The sequence below is a fragment of the Hemicordylus capensis genome, chromosome 1 (genome assembly GCF_027244095.1).
Source record: "Hemicordylus capensis ecotype Gifberg chromosome 1, rHemCap1.1.pri, whole genome shotgun sequence".
In the NCBI taxonomy this organism is placed as follows: Eukaryota; Metazoa; Chordata; class Lepidosauria; order Squamata; family Cordylidae; genus Hemicordylus; species Hemicordylus capensis.
Window position 1 is genome coordinate 16654415 of NC_069657.1, and position 20054 is coordinate 16674468.

At 44.6% G+C, this 20054-nt stretch overlaps 1 protein-coding gene across 1 annotated transcript in view; it reads left to right on the forward strand.

Moving 5' to 3' along the window:
- The window catches only part of NUDT14 (nudix hydrolase 14), a 92320-nt gene that overhangs the window by 44213 nt on the left and 28053 nt on the right, over positions 1-20054 (forward strand). The gene's annotated exons all lie outside the window — the stretch shown is intronic.

The window sequence follows — 20054 nt, forward strand, 5'->3', positions numbered from 1 at the left end:
CCAGTGGGGGGAGGGGGGACCTTTGCAGACACTCCCCCACAGCCTTTAGGAGGCCCCCCGAAGCGGCTACAGGAATTTTTTTTTAAATATAATATAATATAAGTCACTGTACACATATTTAGTTTGGCACTATGTACAGAGAATCAGGGCTTGTGAATACTGAGCTGAAGCTTATGAGCTAGGATTGTATTCATTTGCTCTTACTTTGCTTCTTGTGATAAGTGAGTTAAATGTGATGTCTTAATAATATGGCTATTAATGGAGAGTTTGTCTTTGAATCAGTGTGAAATCCTTAGTATTAAGGCCCACTGGGAGTTTCTTACTCTCTTTCTCTCATTTTAACTGTCATTCTGAAATACTAGAATATATTCCAAGCAGTGACACAGTTTACTCTACATATCCTTTAATTATTTTCAGAGTATCTGGGAAATGTCAAGTTCTCCATTTATTTTTAAAACTAATGTAATAGTGATGCTACAATGCATAGTAAAGAATTAGACAGGCACTTCTGTTTAGTTTTCCAAGTACACCTCCATATAGTATAATGTAAAAAAATAAAATAAAATAATAGTATTTGGGTATTTCATGAGCCCCAGCATACAAGAAATTTGTCATTTTCCAGCATTGTTTGGTCTGGCTACGTCCACTGCTAAATAGCGCGCTATTTACCATAGATACGCCTCTGGCCCTGATCCATTTTTGGACGGGGGTTTTATAAGTAGGGTAAGTTAATTAATTAATTAATTAATTAATTAGCTAGCAGCTGGTTTGGGACTCCTTTGTAAATCGTGCCCATGTGGTCCTGATCCAACTGCTACAGAAAAATGAAGACTGTCATAGTTAACAGTGCTTTAAGCATCATGTATAGTTTGGCCCTTAGAGAAGACGTGGAGTGTGTTGTAGCTTTCAGAGGTTTCCCCTTGAAGAAGAGGTGTGGATTTGTCTCTTTAGCATTGGACTTTCATAAAGTACTTTCAATACTTTAGCATTGGACTTTCTAATCAGACACAGGCATGGTCCCTGAAAGTGGACTCCTGACTTCCACATGTGCCTTGAGCCATATGGCCCTCTCTCCTTGCTTCGAGATTTGGAGGCGATTCTCACGATCAGGCGAAATCGGGCTAAGAGAGCCTAGCCCAATTTCACCTGCGTGTGAGAACCACCAGGCTTGCAGCTGAGCCTGGTCTCACCAAAGCGGGTAACCTGCTAGAGTTACCCTCCCCTAAGCCTAGGTTAGTGGAGCAAGCACTCCGCTAATCTGGGCTTTCGGATTGTGTGTTGCCGTGGCGCTGCTCTGCGCTGTGGCAACTCATGAGTAGACCCCTGGCCGGGAGGCTAAAAAGCAGCCTCCCGGCTCGGGGGTCTCTCCAGCATGCCCCCGATCTCCACAGCCCCCACCGGTTCTGTGACGGAGCCGGCAGACGTGTGGGCAGCCGATCCGGCCACCCAGGGCTCTGCGGGCACTTGTCTGTGGGGAGAGCAGGCTAAGCCCACTCTCCCCGCTTAACCCCGTCTGGCGGTTCCCAATGATCATGGGAACCACCTCACAGTCTGGTTAGACAGAAATAGCCACAAAGTAGAGAGGCAGTGAGTCAGGAGCCCCCATTTCCAAATCTCACCTTAGTCCCAAACTCACTATGTAGCCTTAGACAAAGCACTATTTCCCTACTCTGTAATATGGGGGGGGGGGTCATAAGGGCCAGACAAGACATTTGTGGGGATGTGTTTCTAAAGCCCTGTGCACACTTGGGGCAGAGGTTAACCCCTTCCTCCCCACACACAATGGTTTTGATCAGAATCTGTCCCTGCTCCCCCACAACTGCGCTTTTTTTTTTTTTAAGGAAAGCTTCCATGAATAGATAGACCTGTTAGAAATGCATTCCTATGAATGTTTAGTTTGACCTTAATACTGGCCTACCTTACAGGCCTGTTATGATGGTTACTACTAAGAATATAAGGGACTTACTTTGAGTACTTGAAATATAAACTATGCTTGCCTATTATGAATAATAATGGTATTGCCTACTATGCAAAGCCTCTGGTTGTTTGCTATATACTTTAAACAGCAGGGTCTTTAAAGGTAAAGTGTGCCATCAAGTCGATTTCGACTCCTGGTGCCCACAAAGCCTTGTGGTTTTCTTTGGTAGAATACAGGAGAGGTTTACCATTGCCTCCTCCCGCTCAGTATGAGATGATGCCTTTCAGCATCTTATGCTGAAATACCAGCAGGGATTTGAACTGGCAACCTTCTGCTGGTTAGTCAGGGTCTTTAGGGAGAAGTATGTCACTGAAAATCTCTACATTTGTGAAAAAGAAAAAGACTTTCCCATTGTGACATGGAATGGGGATTACGTCTTAAAACCGACGTAGTCAGAATACAAATACAAATGCTAGTACTGAATTTTTAAAAAGATTTTGAAGCCAGTCTCATCATTTAAGGCAGGGGCTCTCAAACGCCAGTCCCCAGATGTTGCTGGACTACAACTCCTATCATCCTCTGCCACAATGTCCTTCATGGGAATGGTGGGAGTTGTAGTCCAATAGCATCTGGGGACCCAAGTTTGAGAACCCTTGACTTAAGGGGAAGAGAGAGCCCCCTGTTTCTTGGCACTTTGGGCTAGCATCATGCATTTCTACATGATGCCCTATATTTTCTTTGTAACTTAACACCTCCACTGTTTGCAGCAAGTGTTCTATTATTGTGTATTTTAAAAAAGGACTGAAACCACCTATCCACAATAATGCAGCACCTCCATGAAGCTCCCGGCTTTCCCTTCCAACGTTCAGCTTTGTTAAGCAGTTGGATCATAATCCATGCTCTAAAATAGAACTGCACAAGGCTCTTCTCTTTCTCCTCCTCCCTGGCTGGCTCTTGGCTACAAGTGGAAAGCTGTTTCATGATTCACACATTTAGTGGTCCTTCTCTTTCCCAAGATCCTGCTTTGCAACATAAGAGATTCATGCGGGAGGGCAAGTGCCTGCTCCTCTGCCCTGAGAAGGTGCTTGCCAACCCGGTAGTTATATGAAACAGGCAGTAAAGTAAGTGGATCTTTGAGTACAAATATTAGCAACGTATTCCCAATGGAAGAGAGTTCAAAGGAGACCAGCAAAAATACTGAAAGCATAAGAAAAGGAATTGCTACAAGAGCAAGGCATGTCCGTACTTGGGTTGTGAAGGCTTAAGGGGAGACTTTTTATAAACATGTAAAGAGATATTTAAAAGAGACAGCTATCAATTATCTTCATTGGCCATTGAGAACAGAACAAGCAGAGAACTAAAGCTGAAGACAGAACATTTCAGGTTAAACATTAAGGAAAAGCTTTTTGAACACGCTACTAAGGGATGTTGTGCAATCACTGTTGTTGAAACAAATCGAGTCTAGGCTTGACACCTCTTTATCAAGGATGTTGCAGGAATAATGAATTTTATCGTGCCTTGATGGAAGGGATGAGCCAAAGAACCTATTAAATATTTCTTTCAGTTTAGATCATTATCTAGTTTGTTTAGATATTGTCTTCACAACTATCTGTTTGGACAGGATCTGCCTTCAGTCCAGCTCTCATGCAGATTCCTTGAACCGGCATAGTAGTTTGGGAATGGGCCATAGCCAAAGGGTGGAGCATCTGCTTTGCGTGCAGAAGGTCCTGGGTTTAATCTATGTCATCTCCAGCTAGGGCTGGGAATGACCTCTCTCTGAAACCCCAGAGAGCCAATGCCCATCAGTGTAGGCCAGGGCTGATTGGTGATTGATAAAGTGCCGTCAAGTTGGTGTCAACTCCTAGCGACCACATAGATACTCTCCAGGATGATCTGTCTTCAACTTGGCCTTTAAGGTCTCTCAGTGGTGCATTCATTGCTGTCGTAATTGAGTCCATCCACCTTGCTGCTGGTCGTCCTCTTCTTCTCTTTCCTTTAACTTTTCCCAGCATTATGCACTTCTCAAGGGAGCTGGGTCTTCGCATAATGTGTCCGAAGTAGGATAGTTTGAGCCTGGTCATTTCTGCCTCGAGTGAAAATTCTGGATTGATTTGTTCAATGATCCATTTGTTTGTTTTCCTGGCTGTCTATAGTATCCTCCAAAGTCTTCTCCAGCACCAAAGTTCAAAAGCGTTAATACTTTTTCTCTCTACAGCAATGGGAGCTTTTAAGGAAGATCTGAAGTAGAGTCTAGGGATCTGCACGGAACGGGACGGGGGAGGCTCAGTGGTGTGGGGTGCTGCTTTAAGGGTGGGGGAGTGTGCTCCGCCCGCCCGCCACTCTTCCCCCCACCCGTGCTCCATTTTTAGAAAGTCCATCGGGACGGCAGCGTACTTTTGCCCCCTTTACCAGAACTAACTGGAAGTATCTGACCCACATGTGCACAGCAAACAGGGCAGCAGGGAGATATACTGCTGCCCCAAATGACTTTCTAAAAATGGAGCACCGACGGGGGAAGAGCGGCGGGAGAGGTAAGTGCACCCTCCCCCACCCTTAAAGCAGCACCCCTCCCCCACCTTCCAACCAGCAGAACCACCCACTGTTTGAACCAGTTTGGAGGCCCATAAACGGCCTCTGAACCGGTTCCATGCACATCCCTAGTAGAGTCCAGGTGGGGGCCATCAGATCCCTTGAGGTCTCAGGTTCATCCTGCATGATCAGCTCTGGCTTCTCCTCAAAGACTGAGGCCATTGCAAGATTGTTCCTCTTCCTCCTCAGCAGAAGCTTCTTCAAGTTCCAGGTCTGACTGAGTCCTGCAATGTGGGAGAATGTAGGAGCACTAAAGGACACCTCTGAGTTGAGGTCAATGTTGCCACCTGTCCCTAGTGACCAAAGGACTGGATTGCTATATTGCACATTGTCACCTGTTTACTCTGCACAATTGAACTGAATAGAAAGCTTTTTAAAACTGAGCCCACCCCCTATCTTCATGGCCCAACCCCTTCATCTGCAGAGCCCCACCTTGTGGTTCCATGGCCGCCTTTGGTGCTAGATTGTGATGGAATGTTTAGGAGCTGATTTTTGCTCGTATAATTCAGGGATTCTCAACGTAGGGCCCCCAGATGTTACTGGACTTCAACTCCCATAATCCCCAGCCCCAGTGGCCTTTGGCTGGGGATTATGGGAGTTGAAGTCCAATAACAACATCTGGGGGCCCAACGTTGAGAATCCCTGGTATAGATAAGCACAAATTCCCCTCAAGTCGTAAGTTTGACTTTGAAATAACATGGGTTTCATGTTTAGTGACGTTTTGAATCTGAGTCTCATTTCAGTATATCCAATAGCAAAGAGAGTTGGAACCGGGAAATTTCTGAATATACAGTTGGGAAATAAATGTATTTGGGTGAGACCTAACTTCTGTCCAGTTATTCCATTTGCCATTCCTTCTGAGTCCAAAAATGTGCAACTAGAATAGCATGCTGCATTTTTTCTTTCTTTCCCTAAGATTAGCATCTGTGAATATTTAAACTAAATTTAGTTCAGCTAAGTTGACTAGGGTTGTTGCCTTCCCTGTTAGGGCTGATTCACACAATACAGCCCCTGGCACATGTGATAATGAAGAGGATGTGCCAAGAGAGTGCCCACCAGGGCGCCCTCCACAGGCATCGCGATGCCCTCCCAGCGCATCCCTTTATGGTGTGGGGAGAGGGGGCTGTTCATCCAAATGGCCCCTATACATGCCCTCCAAGTACTTATTCAAACAAATATCTGAAGCCTATATATTGGAGTCATGAGGAAAAACAGTCCCTACACACATGATAAAGGGATGTGCCAGATGACCGCCAGCTTGGATGGCTTTAAAAGGGGCTGAAAAATTCATGGAGGACAGGTCTATCAATGGCTACTAGTTTTGATGACTATAGGCTATCTCCAGGCTCAGAGGCCGGTTGCCTCTGAATACCAGTTACAGGAGAGCAACAGCTGGAGAGAGGGCTTGTGTAATCTCTTGCCTGTGGGCTTCCCAGATACATTTGGTGGGCCACTGTGTGTGAAACAGGATGCTGGATAGATAGGCTTTAGGCCTGATCCAGCAGGGCTGTTGTTATGTTTTTATGGGGATGGGATGGGTGCGCTCTTGGCATGTCTGCTTCATAATCACATGTGCTGGAGGAAGTATTGTGTGACCCATCCCTAGCACGCTTTTGAAACTGATAGTATGCTCCATCTAGGATTGCTTTTGTGCAGCATCCATTCATTCCAGGGGACATGAGCTGGATGGATACTACGCAGAAGCATCGTATACTGGGTTGTCCCCTTTTCTTTGGCGCCAGCAGTTAAATAGGGAGAATGAGGCACAACAACCAGCAAAATGCCAGTTTAGTGAGTAAATCCATGGAGTCAAGTTGGTATACAGAGCTCGTTGGTACCACATGGCTGGCAACATTTACCATTGGCAGAGGTGGCTGAGTGAGATGGCACAAAAGCCAGTTATGTGGCACACAAAATGTGTACCCAGCACAGGTAGCACTGCTGCACAAGCAACAACAAATAAGCACAGGCTGGATTACAATAACACAAGTGCACCAAACAATAAACTAAACAATAAAAGAGCAGTCTGTAAAAGCAGCTGCCTAAAGACAGATACAAGCGTCACTGAACAAACAGCAGCCTAACCTCCTGAAAACTTGACAAGCATAAAATTAACTGAGCTATCACTTAAAAGCTATTAGAGAGGGTGCCTGACATATTCCTAGGAGAGGAAATTCCATAAATATGGTGCTGCCACTGGAAAGGCCCTGCATTCGCTGTATCGCCCACCAAATGTATCTCAGCTAAAGGTGGGCAAGTGAGCAGGGCCTCCAAAGCTAATCAAAGGGTATGGGCATGTTCATATGAAGATAGGAGTTCCTTACGGTAACCCAGCCCAAGGCCTTTTAGGACAATGAGCTTGACTATTTTTCAAGTGGAGGCCACTTTTGCAAAAAGCCTTCAGTCTGAGGGCCACTTCCCACTCTGCTGACCTCCGTGCAGTGTTGTGCTTTGGGAGTGGGGGGTCACTTTACGAGAAACAGTTGAACTTCAGTGCCATTTTGGAAGACATGCAGCCAGCACTGGGAAACATAGTCTGCCCCATTGCTCTCCCAATGGGGGAAACACTGGCAAGGACTACGCTTCCCATCTAGTCCACGATTCAGGTCCACAGATGTTGGCCATCAGTACCGTCCTGGGGGGACAAGTGCTCATGTAGCAATTTCTGTCAAACTCTACCCTTCTAGCGATGGAACATAGAGCAAAATGCTCTGACAAATTGTTGCGCTTACTGTATTTATCTGTAAGACTAGGTCCATCCATCCCCCAAGTGTTTTAAGATTAGAAATCGGGAGGTTGTCTTAAATTCAGAGTCCTGTTCCTTTTGAGTAAATGCAGGTACAACCTGTGTTTAACCTCTACTTTTTAAGGGGATCGTCTTAAATTCAGAGTTACATAAGAAACATAAGAACATAAAAACAGCCCTACTGGATCAGACCCAAGGCCCATCTAGTCCAAGTTCTCCTCTCTCTCCTGCTGTTACTCCGCTGCAACTGGTACTCAGAGGCATCCTGCCTCTGAGGCTGGAGGTGGCCTATGGCCCTCCAACTAGTAGCCATTGATAGACATCTCCATGAAGTTATCCAAACCCCTCTTAAAGCCATCCAGGTTGTTGGCTGCCACCACATCTTGTGGCAGAGAATTCCACCAGTTGATTATGTGTTGTGTGAAAAAGTACTTCCGTTTGTTGGTCCTAGATTTCCTGGCAATCAATTTCATGGGATGACCCCTGGTTCTAGGCACAGTTTTTATCCCACCCCTTTTACCTCTCTTATCATCTCCTCTCTATTCCTACCCCCAAGCAATTAGGGTAAAATTGCAGTCATTTTTGCACAGAGGAAAGGGTTAGGGGGAAAGGGTAGGGCTCAGGTCAGGGTAACAATGAACAAATTGTACTGTCACCGTGGAGTAATCAAAGTTCTAAGAGCTTTCAAAACACCATTGCACCTTTGGCCACTGCAGGCCCAGTGATCAGGACAATAAAATCACAACAACACGCCGAAAGCTAAAAGTATTGCAGTGCTATCACCTGGGTTCCATCTCTAGGGCCGTAGACCTTGTCAAAAACCACAGTGAGCATTCAACCGCCCCAGATGGTACTGACCACCCCAGCTGGCTCATGTCCTAATAGATTTCTTGCTGACACACCACCCTAAAAGTATTTCTGCTTCTACGGCCTTCTCTATGCACAACGCGCAGATTGTAGCCAGCAGGCAGCCAATCAACTTGCCACTGTAGTGACACCAGCGCAAGCAATTCTGTGTGCTGTCACTGCTTTGAATCTTTTGGGGTCAGGGTATTCATAGAATCTCTCTGTAGGGAAAACATTTTTCACACGTAAGAGTCATTATCAAATGTGTTGCAAACACAACACCCACGGGGAGCTTAGCGAACCTATAAACACAGTCGGTTTCTAATATATAATATTCAGAAGTGCTTTTGAGCAGTTAGGTCTCATTGCCTCATGCATCCTGGGATATGGGCCAAGCTATCTCTCTCACACAGAGTATATTGTACTTTTTAAAAAATGCTCTGACAAATATACTGCATTGTATAAAGATTGTTGGCTTGACACTTCAATTCCCTTTGTGTATGTGCATGTTGGATTTTTACTCTATACTTTATCCATTATTACACGTGAACCACAGCGGGTGAGCATCTGTGTATTTTAAATTTTCTCTGGCACCTCATTCTTTTTGTATGCTGATTAAATGAAACAGTGTAGGCAGCTCATGCACACCCGTAATAAGTAGCCGCAGTTTATATTTCAAAGATAGATGCTTACGGGATTGTTAACGTGCCTTAAAATTTATTGTTGCTCCCTATTCTCTCGCAGGCCTAATGGTTTAAACAGCAGGGCTTTCTGCTTGCGAACGGCACCAGGTTCTTTCTCCTCTTGTAGTCCCTTTCCAAGTCATCCAGAAATGGTTCCCTGGGTTTCTTTATTTTTAACCCTCCTGTGTATTTGGAGTCTGACTCTTGCTGAGCCAAATGGCCCGTTCTGTCACCCCATTCTCAGGTAGCCAAGTTGGGGCTTCATCCAGACTTTTGTTGTAAACCGCCCAGAGACTTGTGTTTTGGGCGGTATACAAATGTGTTAATGTAAAAAAAAAAAAAAATAAAACTTAAGGGATGGGAAGCTGGGCGAAGTTGCCAGCACTGTTCCTAGCAGTGTTCTCTTGGATACTGCTGGCAGCCCCCTTAAAAAATAACAATAATCCACAAGTCCCCCACAATGAGGTGTATTGATGTGGCATCATGGTGAGGGGACTTGTGGGTTTAAAAAAAACAAAAAAAAGCCATCAGCACCCAGTGGGAGGAGAGTCAGGTGGTAGTAGTGATGAAAAAGGTGAGCCAGGATGGTTGGGGGGAGGGACTGCACATACCCTTAACGCAGGGCTTCACAAATGCAAGCATCAGGGAGGCATGGTGCCTAGAAACTTAACTGTGGCATCTAGACAAGGATATTCAGGAGTAGAGTTATTTAATAAAATGTTCTCTTTGTCCCAGACAGCTCTGTTTCCAAGTATTGTCTTTGTAAAGAGAAGCCTATTTGCTGCCCCCCCTCCCCAGTATCCATCACTAAATCTGGTAATTGTTGTCAAGGGTCCATTGTTTGGCTCTTAAAATTTTGGCACAGTGGGGAAGTAACCTGCCTAGAGAGCAGGAGGCTGTTGGTTCGAATCCCCGCTGGTGTGTTTCCCAGAATATGGGAAACTCCTATATCGGGCAGCAGCAATATTAGAAGGTGCTGAAAGGCATCATCTCATACTGCGCGGGAGATGGCAATGGTAAACACCTTCTGTGGTCGCCAGGAGTCGACACTGACTCAAGAACACAACCTTTTTCCTATATACAAATAAGAATTGTCAAGACCTGCTGTAACCCTCGACTCTCAAGGCAAAAATGTTGCATGGGCTCAGCCCTATAGCTGACCCCAAATGACCCATATAGCCCATATATCATGGCTATTCACATGATTGTAGCAAATCAGGCTAGCCTCTGCTAACCCGATTTTCTACAATTGTGAGAACCACCAGGCTCGGCTGCGAGCCCGGTGGTTCTTGAGCGGGTAACCCGCAAACCCAGTTTTTGGGATTGTGAGTAGCCATGGCACAGCTACGTGCCGCATCTACTCACGAGTAGACCCCCAGTGGGAGGCTGAGAAGCAGCCTCCTGGCTTGGGGGTCTCCCCAGTATGCCCTGTGCGCTCGCGCAGGGCATACTTGTGCTTCTGGGGGCCGCGCGGCCCCCAAACTCCCCAGCCCCCGCCGGCTCCATCATGGAGCCAGCAGTCGTGTGGGAGGCCAGTCCAGCCGCCCAGGGCTCCCACCCTGCTTGTCTATGGGGAGAGTGGGCTTAGCCCGCTCTCCCCGCTTAGCTTCCCAAACCGGGTCTCACTGATCGTGAGACCCGGCTCATTATCTTGTTGCAGGGGTTCACAACCTTGGATCTCCAGATGCTATTGGAGTAGAACTTTCATATTTCCCATCCTTTGGTCTTTGTGTCGGGGTGATCAGAGTTGCAGTCCAACAACATCTGGGGACCCAATACTGAGAACCCGTGTCCTATAGTAAAGACAGTGGTTCTGTGCCAGTTTCAGTTCACTCACACATTTTCGTTTTTTTAGCCTACTTTACGGTAGGCTTATGAGGTCCCCTGGCATTCTGTGTGTGTGTGTGTGTGTCCATGTGCTCCCCCCATCAACTTTGCAATGCCTGGACCAATATGAACCAAATTGGGTACAGTTGTAGGGACACATTGGGACACCTCAATGGTGTAGTTTGTGATGACGTCACCCGCCCCGATTCAAGATGGCAGGTGCATAAACTTTTGAGGCACAAGTGGACTAACTTGTGAACTGCCTAACTGATTTTTACCAAATTTGCTCCAGCTTTAGGGACACATGGGGATGACCAAATGGCATGGTGTGTGATGATGTCATCCACTCCAGTTCAAGATGGCGGCTGCGTATACATCTGAGGCGCAAGCAGGCTAATTTGTGGACTGTCTTAACCAATTTGAACTAAATAAGGTACAGTTGCAGTGAGTGACACACAGGAACATCTCAATGGCATAGTTTGTGACAGTGTCATCCACCCCATTTCAAGATGGTGGACCCGTAAACCTTTGAGGCGCAAGTGCGTTAACTTGTGGCTGTCTTACCAATTTGATTCAAATTTGCTACAGATGTATGGACACATAGGGATGCCCCAGTAGTGTCATTTGTGATGATGTCACCCACCCCTATCCAAGATGTGAACTTTTGAGTTGTAAGTGCACTACTTGAGGACTGTCCAACCAATTTGAACCAAATTTGGTATAGTTGTAGTGAGTGATACACAGGAACACTCAGTGGTGCCGTTTGTAATGATGTCACCCCAATCCAATATGGTGGACACATGAACATTTGAGGCGCAAGAGATCTAACTTGTGGATCTCAATCTGAACCAAATTTAGTCCAATTTTTGAGACAGTGAAAGGAAAGTAGACTAATTAGTTCTTACTAGAACAACTTGTTTCCCTTTCCGTTTGAGTGAGCTGCTCATCTACAGTGTTGTTGTTTTTGCCACACCTGCCCTTCCCTCTGATGCCCCCTGAAAATATGTCCCTGAGGGTTAAGGGACCATCAGAAACATACACTGGGGGCAGCAGCCGGGAGTGGGGACTTGGCAAAAGTCATTGATCATGGACAACATTCAGATGTGAGGACAGCATTAGTCTGGAACTTGCTCAGTTTTCCCCTAAAATTTCCCCTGACAATTTTAAAAAAATATTTAAAAACCCATCTTTTTACTCAAGCTTTTTCAGCTTCTTAATAATGTATAGGTTTTTAATTCTGTGATTGATTTTTAAATTGTTAGTTTTTAATTGTTTTTGTGTTTTTATGTGTGTTTTAACTGTTTTATCATTGTGAACCGCCCAGAGACATGAGTGTGGGGCGGTATAAAAGTGAAATAAATAGATAGATAGATAGATAGATAGATAGATAGATAGATAGATAGATAGATGGGGTTTTGATGTCAGGCTCCAGTTAAAATGAAATGGGGGAATAAAATACTATACATCCAAAGTACTTAATGACATTAACTTGATGAAAAATATCATTTAACTACACAATTGCTGCTTTATGTGAAAGAGTGATGCAGAAATAGTGATGAGGAAATGTTAACCATCTAGTACTTGTTTTTATTCATATGTCTAAGAATTATGGATTTGAAGAGCAAAGTGCATGAGATCTCATAGAAATTAATATTGGGGGTGGGGGTCAGGTCAATATGGACCCAGATATCATCCGACTATAGTTATACTATAAAGATGAACTCTAAAACATAATACAGTTTAATATTTTTCCTTAAACTGAAGTCACAGTCAAATTACTTCTTCTCTAAAAAAACAAAACTATGACTCAGTTGTAGCCATTTGGCTCTAATAAGATTAGCGAGATGCTTTTTACAGCATAGAATAGCTAAAATGTACTTGCCTCATCTTTTTTTTTTAATGCAAAGTTTTTGATATTGAATTGCATAAAAGAAGCTGTGAAGTTTCTTCAGGGTACATTGAAATAGCCTTTTAGACCCCTCTAATTATCACTTGTTGTTGTTCAAATCCACTTTAGCTGTGATTAATGTGAAAGGCTGAGTGTTTTTTTCAAGAGCTTATGGTTTTGCCTTGGTGATGGGCTGCATCTTAAGTAGCCATTTGGAATGCTGTTAGACTTTGGAAGAAAATGCACCAAGCTTTGAAGGGAAGCTCCAAGTAAGCCAGTAAAGATAGTGCAAGCGCACAAATATTTAGAGTCAGCCTAACCCAGGCTAGGGAAGCCCACCCTGGGTTAGGCTGCATGTGATAACCGCCAGGATCGGGCCCGATCCAGGCAGGGCAGCACTGCCTAGCCCTGCATTGGAACTCAGCTCTTAGCCAGGGTAAAGGGCTCAAATGAGCCTTTAACTCGGCCTCCGGAATCATGTGTTTGCTGGTGTTGTGCTACTGGACAGTGGCAAAACCTCTTAAAACAGCATCCAGGCAGGTGCACAGGAAGCAGCACCGTGCACCTGCCTGGACACTGTTTTAAGTCATTGCACCAGATGCTGACATTTCACTTTCCTGACCCTTTCCTTTGCAGTTGCCACCTGTTCAGCTAAATGGACCTTCAATGTTCAGAGGCAGTATATCTTTGAAAAACAGATGCTAAAGGGGGCAGCTGAGGTTGGGAGAGCTATTGTCTTCATGCCCTGGTCATGGGCTTCCTAGAAATATCTGGTTGGCCACTGTTGGAAACAGAACGCTGGAGTATATGAGTGTAAGGTCCAATTCAGCAGGACTTATCTTAACACGTTCATAATTTGGGCAAAATAGGGCTGGTTCCAATAATACAGCCCCTAGCACACATGATTCTGAAGAGATTATGCCAGGAGCACCCATTGGGTCATTCTCCTGGTCAGTAGCGGGACCCGACCAGCGGCAGCCTGTGTCCAGCCGCTGCTGCAGCCCCGCTTACCCCGCCCCCTATGTCGGACGCGGGGGATAGCCACACCCTCAAATCTGACATCAGATGTGGGGGGCGTGGTCTTGCTCCTAAACGGGGCTGCGTGTCCCCATTCAGGAGTTAGAATGAGGCTGTGTCCAAGAGCAGCTCTCTTCCCTGCCTTAAAGGCAGGGAGAGCCTCTCATGGCCACACTGCGAATATAGCACTGGCCATCTAACTCCTGAATGGGGCCCGTTCGGGAGCTAGATCGAGGCCAGTGCTGTGTTTACAGCATGGCCAGAAGTGGCTCTCCCTGCCATTTAACTCCCAAACAGGACCATGCAGCCCTGTTCAGGAGCTAAACCAGCCACCCCCCGTGTCTGACGACAGACACGGGGGGCGTGTTGGGGCCACGAGGCACAGCCCCTGAGGGACAGCGGCCTGGGTTCTTTGAACCTGATCACCCAATAGTAGCTACGCCCCTGCTCCTGGTGTGTCTCTTTATTGTGTGGTGGGGATTCATTTAAACAGCCCCTATAAACATGCTCAATATCTGGAGCATGTGTATAGGAATCATTTGAATGAACAGCTCCCCCCCCCCCCACACACACACAGTCACCATAAATGGGCATGCCAGGAGTGCAACACGACATTTGTGGAAGACCTTCTGACAGGCACATTTTGGTGCCCTCCCTTCATAATTACCTGTTCTGGGGGCTACATCATCCAAACCAGCCCATAATAAATCAGCTCTCCGATTTAATAAATATTTGATCCACTTATGTGTATGTTCCAACTACAAAAGGTCCTCCCAAGAATTGGTGTCCTAGATGATCTCCTAGGTCTGCCTAGCAAATGGACCAGCCCTGACCCCTCAGACTGCAAACCTGATGTTTTAGCGAAAGTGTGCCCCATTACCATCTTCTTGGACAGGTGAGCCCCCACCAACAGTGCTTCCCTCTTGTCTGGATTGAACTTCAGTTGTTACTTGCCCTCATCCAGTCAAATAGTGACCCCAGTCACCCGTATTTAAGGGAAAGCATATTATATGATCTTGAAAATCTGAGTGTAATTTAGATAATTTGATTTAGAACAAGAAACTGCCCTTCCAGTCCCTTTTGTCATTTTTGATAGAATTTAATTATTATTTGAATTAACCAATAAATTGGTGTTGTACAGATTATTTGGTAAGCTTCACAAATCGTTGGTGTTCCTGTGATCTCTGTTGTCTCAAGATGGCACAGAAAGGAGACAGTTGTAACGACAACACAATTTCATTCAAGTTTAATTTGATCTTGTTCGTTGTTCCTTAACTTTGACAGCTTGGTTCTCTGATTGTTCCATCTGTTCTGTGCATATCTTTAAATGACTGAATCTTAGGAAAAATAATAACCCATTCTTCAGTGAGTTGACACGTTACTTGATTTTCAAGTCATCTTTATTCTCTTTCTCTTGTGCTCTCACTTTCTTTTGTTTGAATATAAACTCTGATTTCCGGAACCCTTAAAATATATAGATTACTCGCAAATTGCTTATCTGTGATGATTGTGGGGCAAAGGACCTGTATATTGAAAGAGCCCTTAAGAGGCACATCGCCTGCCACGTGATTAGAGAGGTAACTGGGCACAGAGGCACCTTTCAAAGTAGTGATTCTCTTTATATTAAGCGGGGGAGGAGAACAACTGGCCCTGTCCGACCCCAGTACAGCGTCTCTCCAGTGGCTATTGCTGGCGTCTACCTTATATTCCTTTTTAGACTGTAAGCCCTCTGAGGACAGGGAACCCCCTTCTCCTTATTTTTATTTTTCTGTGTAAACTGCTTTGAGAACATTTTTGTTGAAAAACAGAGGAGGGAGGAGAAAACATTTTTGGAAATGTTGGAACCATAGGTGGAAGATACAAAGCTTCCCGCCCCCACAAGTAATTCCCCCCTCAGACATTTGGCGCGGGAGGGGAACTTAGATATATCTAATACTTATCCAACCTAAACTTGCTGTACTGCTTGGTGTGCTTGACAATGGCAAGCTTTCAGACTGCACTGCTGGACCAAATACCCCTAAAGATATGTTCTGCTCTTCAATTCCTGAAAGGACTTCCCCAACATCAAGCCCTAATCCTGTTCCTGGCGTAGTAATCCAGGCAAACACAGTGGCCATGCTATCATCGCTCTCATTGCTTACCTTGGAGATTTGGATCTTAGACATTTATTTATTTAGTTAGTTAGTTAGTTAGTTATCACATTTGTACACTGTCCCAAACTTTCATCTCTGGGCAGATAACAATAGCATAAAACAAGTTAAAATATATACAAAAACTTAAAACAATTTAACAATTTAAAAATCATTCACAAATTAAAACCTTTTTTTTTTGCTGCAATTTCAATGGACTGTAACAATATACTTTTCAAACAGTGCTTTAATGAGTATTTTTCCTCATTCTGAAAGAGAAAATATTGCTTAACCATGTATTTCATTTCCCGACATTTCCAACCTTTCCATTTGAAACTGTGGGGACCAAACAAAAAAACAAACACCTTTCCCCACCCCAGAGATGTCTGGAGATTTCCTGCAGGCCTTCATGTCTCTATATGGGATCCTCGCAGTAGAGTTCAAGCCCTCTAGTCTTGGAGGCAATGGGACAGGTTGTGCCTCTACCATAACAGTGTCCCCATGTCTATCTCTCTGCCTCTTTTTCCTTAGGAGTGAATGTCATTCATGCTTTTATGTGAAAAGAAAGATGTGTGCACTTAGGAGAGATCATTAGAATAGGGGCTAGTGCTTGTGATGACCCCAGTTTCCTGGGAGCCAATGACAGTAACTCGCTCTGACACATTTGTGTAATGTTAAACCATGGTTTTGCATTACATCTGAACCAGGCAGTTATGTGTATGGATCCAAAGAGCCCTGGGCTTGGCCCTAAGCACTTCTGTAAGCGTGCCAGGAGTCTCTGAATCTCACCTTCCTGGAATAGCGCCTTATGCAGTACCAGACCCACTTTGGTAGGTTTGTTCTAGGGATGTGCCTGAATCATTTCAGCACCGATTAGAGAGGCACCAAAACAATTCAGGCTGCCTCAGCCAAAACATTTCGGGGGGGGGGGGGCAGTAGTTTTAAAAGGAGGCACACAGTTCCCTACCTGATCCTCCGTTGCTCACCACCAGCCCACCACAGTTCTATCAGTTCTAAAAAGCCCTGCGCGGCTGCTTTCCTGTTCCTAGCAGGGCCCATGTGTGCACTGCTGAGAACAGGAAAGCAGCCACATGACATGGGTCTTTTTAGAACGGGCAGCACCGGGGAGGGGGCAGAAGAGGAGCAGGTAGGGAACTGTGTGCCTCCTTTTAAAGCTGCTGCTCTCTGCCGCTCTGGGGATGCATGAAACGCTTGGTGCACATCCCTAGTTTGTTCCTCCAAAGATAGTCCCTTGACCACATCATACATATTGAATCTCTCCAACTGGCTTTCTGTGCCTTTGCCTCCTCCCCTTCCATCTCCACTCTGTGACTGCAATTGGTCTCTTTTTAAAAACGATCTGGGACAGAATTTGTGATGTAAAAGTTTTGGGGCTTGACCTGGCTTTATTTGCATATACTCACCTAGAACAGAATTACAAAGGCTGTAAAAAAGAGGTTATAAAAGGTTGTGGCTTTGTCTGCCTGGGTTTGGGGGTTTGTTTGTTTTTTCCCCTTTAGGTACTTGTATTTAACACAGTTGTCTATGTATTAGTATTTCAGGCGATTATCTGATTACTGCTAATAGCAACTCTTTGTTCAGCCAAATGGCCATAATGTTGTTCTTGTATAGCCTTGGTATGGATGGTGCTCTTAAAAGAAAATGGAGCTGTTAAAGGTGCGTACATCACACCTCTACTTCAAATAAAGTTGATGGTTTGCCTGTTTGTCTGTTACACCCCATCCCATCATAACTGCTCACATAGAGGAACTCTGTGGTACTGAGGAAATTATGCATGGCGATAAATAGATTGTGCTCTGTTGAGGGCCGTAAGGGATGCTGATCTTGGCCCTGATCCTGAAACCACTGAGGACTTGTGCACATAGTGTGGCAAACACTCGTTCACCTCAAGGGGGAAAAAAAGAGGGTATAAAGCCATTTGTGATTCCTTGAGACAACGTGTTTGATACCACATGTTGCATTGGAGATGTATAATGAATTGGATGATCAGAGATACTTTGCATGACCTTTGCATTTGCCTTTGAAATCCTCTAAAAGTTGCAAGAAGCATGTGATCAGGACCAATAAAAACATTACTTGCATTTAACGTCTTGCTATGGGTGGCTTCACATGATTGCTGCCAAGTCAGTAAGCCGAGAACCAGAGGCTAACCAACTTGTTGTCTGAACCTTCCCAAGTCCGGTTCCCGCACCACATTACTGAGATTCTCCCAGTTTCTGCCCAACTTCTGTAACCAAGATTTGAAGCTTTACTGCATGTTATGCTATAAAAGAAAACTATTATAAAATGATGTATAGATGGTATCTGACACCAAAAAAATTGGCATTAATGTATAAAAATGTTTCAAACAAATGCTGGAAGTGTGGACATTTTGAAGGCACATTCTTTCATATGTGGTGGACCTGTGGGAAGGCTAAAGCCTATTGGGATATGATATATAATGAATTAAAGAAAATATTTAAAATGACATTTCCTAAGAAGCCAGAATCCTTCCTGCTGGGAGTAACACAAGGTGCAATCTCTACAACTAATTTAACATTTTTTTATGTATGCCTCTACGGCGGCTAGAATTATATATGAACAGAAATGGAAGACCAGTGAACTGCCTTCAAAAGAAGACTGGCTGATAAAAATTTTGGAATATGCGGAGATGGCAAAACTTATAGCACTATTAAGAGATTAAAACTTGGAATGTTTTAAAGAAGATTGGAAACCATTTTTGTTGTATCTAAAGAATTATTTTCCTACTATGGACTTGACAGCAGGGTTTGAAATTTAGTAAAAATCGCAGGTTGGTTAGATTAATTATGTTTGTAAGGGTTTGAATTTACGTTTTGAATTATTATTATAGCAAGGGTAAATTTTATAGTTGATGATTCACGAAGAAATATGAGCGGGAAGTCCACCTTTTTTGTATGTATTTGTAATGAATGATAATATTACGGTTGTTAAAATTAATAAAAATTGAATTTGGAAAAGAAAAAAAAAGATTTGAAGCTCAGCAGACAAAATTAGGAGACTCTCTGTAATGTGGTGCGGGAACCAGACTTGGGTGGGTTCAGATGACACCACCATTGAGAACGTGCACTGGCACCCTAACTAAGCCACTGTTGCCCTGGATAGTCTTTTGTATGAGTTCCTTCCTCTGCATCTCTTGTTTTGCCTTTGATTAGGAGGAGGTGGTGGAACTTTCAGACCTGGGCAAAGGAGATGAAAGCTAGGTGGGGCGACTATGCAATGTAGTGTCTGAGAAATAGTCAGACAATAACTAGTTCAAGTAAATCGGACAGAATAAAGCTTCTTAGGCTGCATTCCTGTGCTTACCTGAGGGTAAGCTGTTGAACATGGTGGGATTTATTTCTGAGTAATGTGGAAGATTGCACTGTTGATGACTTAAGTTGTCCCCTTAAGCTAAGCAGGGTCTGCCCTGGTTACATATGAATGGGAGACTAGAAGTGTTGAGCCCTGGAAGAGATTCCCCTCGGGGGGAATTGGGGCCACTCTGGGAAGAGCAGAAGGTTTCAAGTTCCCTCCCTGGCAGCATCTCCAAGATAGGGCTGGGAGAGACTCCTGCCTGCAACCTTGGAGAAGCTGCTGCCAGTCTGTGTAGACAATACTGAGCTAGATAGACCAATGGTCTGACTCAGTATATGGCAGCTTCCTATGTTTTTCCTATGACCATCGAACTGAGCAGCACCTACTTATGAGTAAACCTTTTTAAGATTAGGTCACATATTACCCAGGTTGTGGTGCCTTGGTGACAGAATGTTATCCATTCAGAGAAACTGCTTTAACTTGCTGAGAGCCCATGGGGGAAAGCAATATATAAATACATTCAAGGCATCCAACAGACTTTGCATATCTAAAACTGGCACCACATCTTAGTCAGTGTCCAAGTGCCCTGGGCCTCTTGAAATGCTGGTGAGGAGCTGTATGTGATGGATAGGAACATTCCAGTACAGTTGGGAGAATCCCTTATGTTGATCTTATATGTTACTATTTATTTGAGAACTTCTGTTGAAAGTGGTACATAAACATTTGTAGTAGTGGTAGATAGAGTCAGGCCTGGTCTATGCATGTAGCAGAATGGGGTGGGAATTGGGTTGCCAACTGTTCCTCATTACGTAGGATGTCCCTCATTTCAGGGATGAAATGTTGGTCCCTATAGGGACAGCATTTGTCCCTCATTTATTCAATAGCATATAATTCAATTGCACATACATCAATGATACTCAGGCTCTTGATTACCACTGCATACACCTCCCAGCCCCCCTAGCCAGCCCCCACAAACTTGCGTCCCTCATTCTGGAACTTGTGTCCTTCATTCTGGCAATGAAATGTTGGCAACCCTAGGTGGGAATGTGGTGGAAGGGTTCTGAGGTGGAAGAAT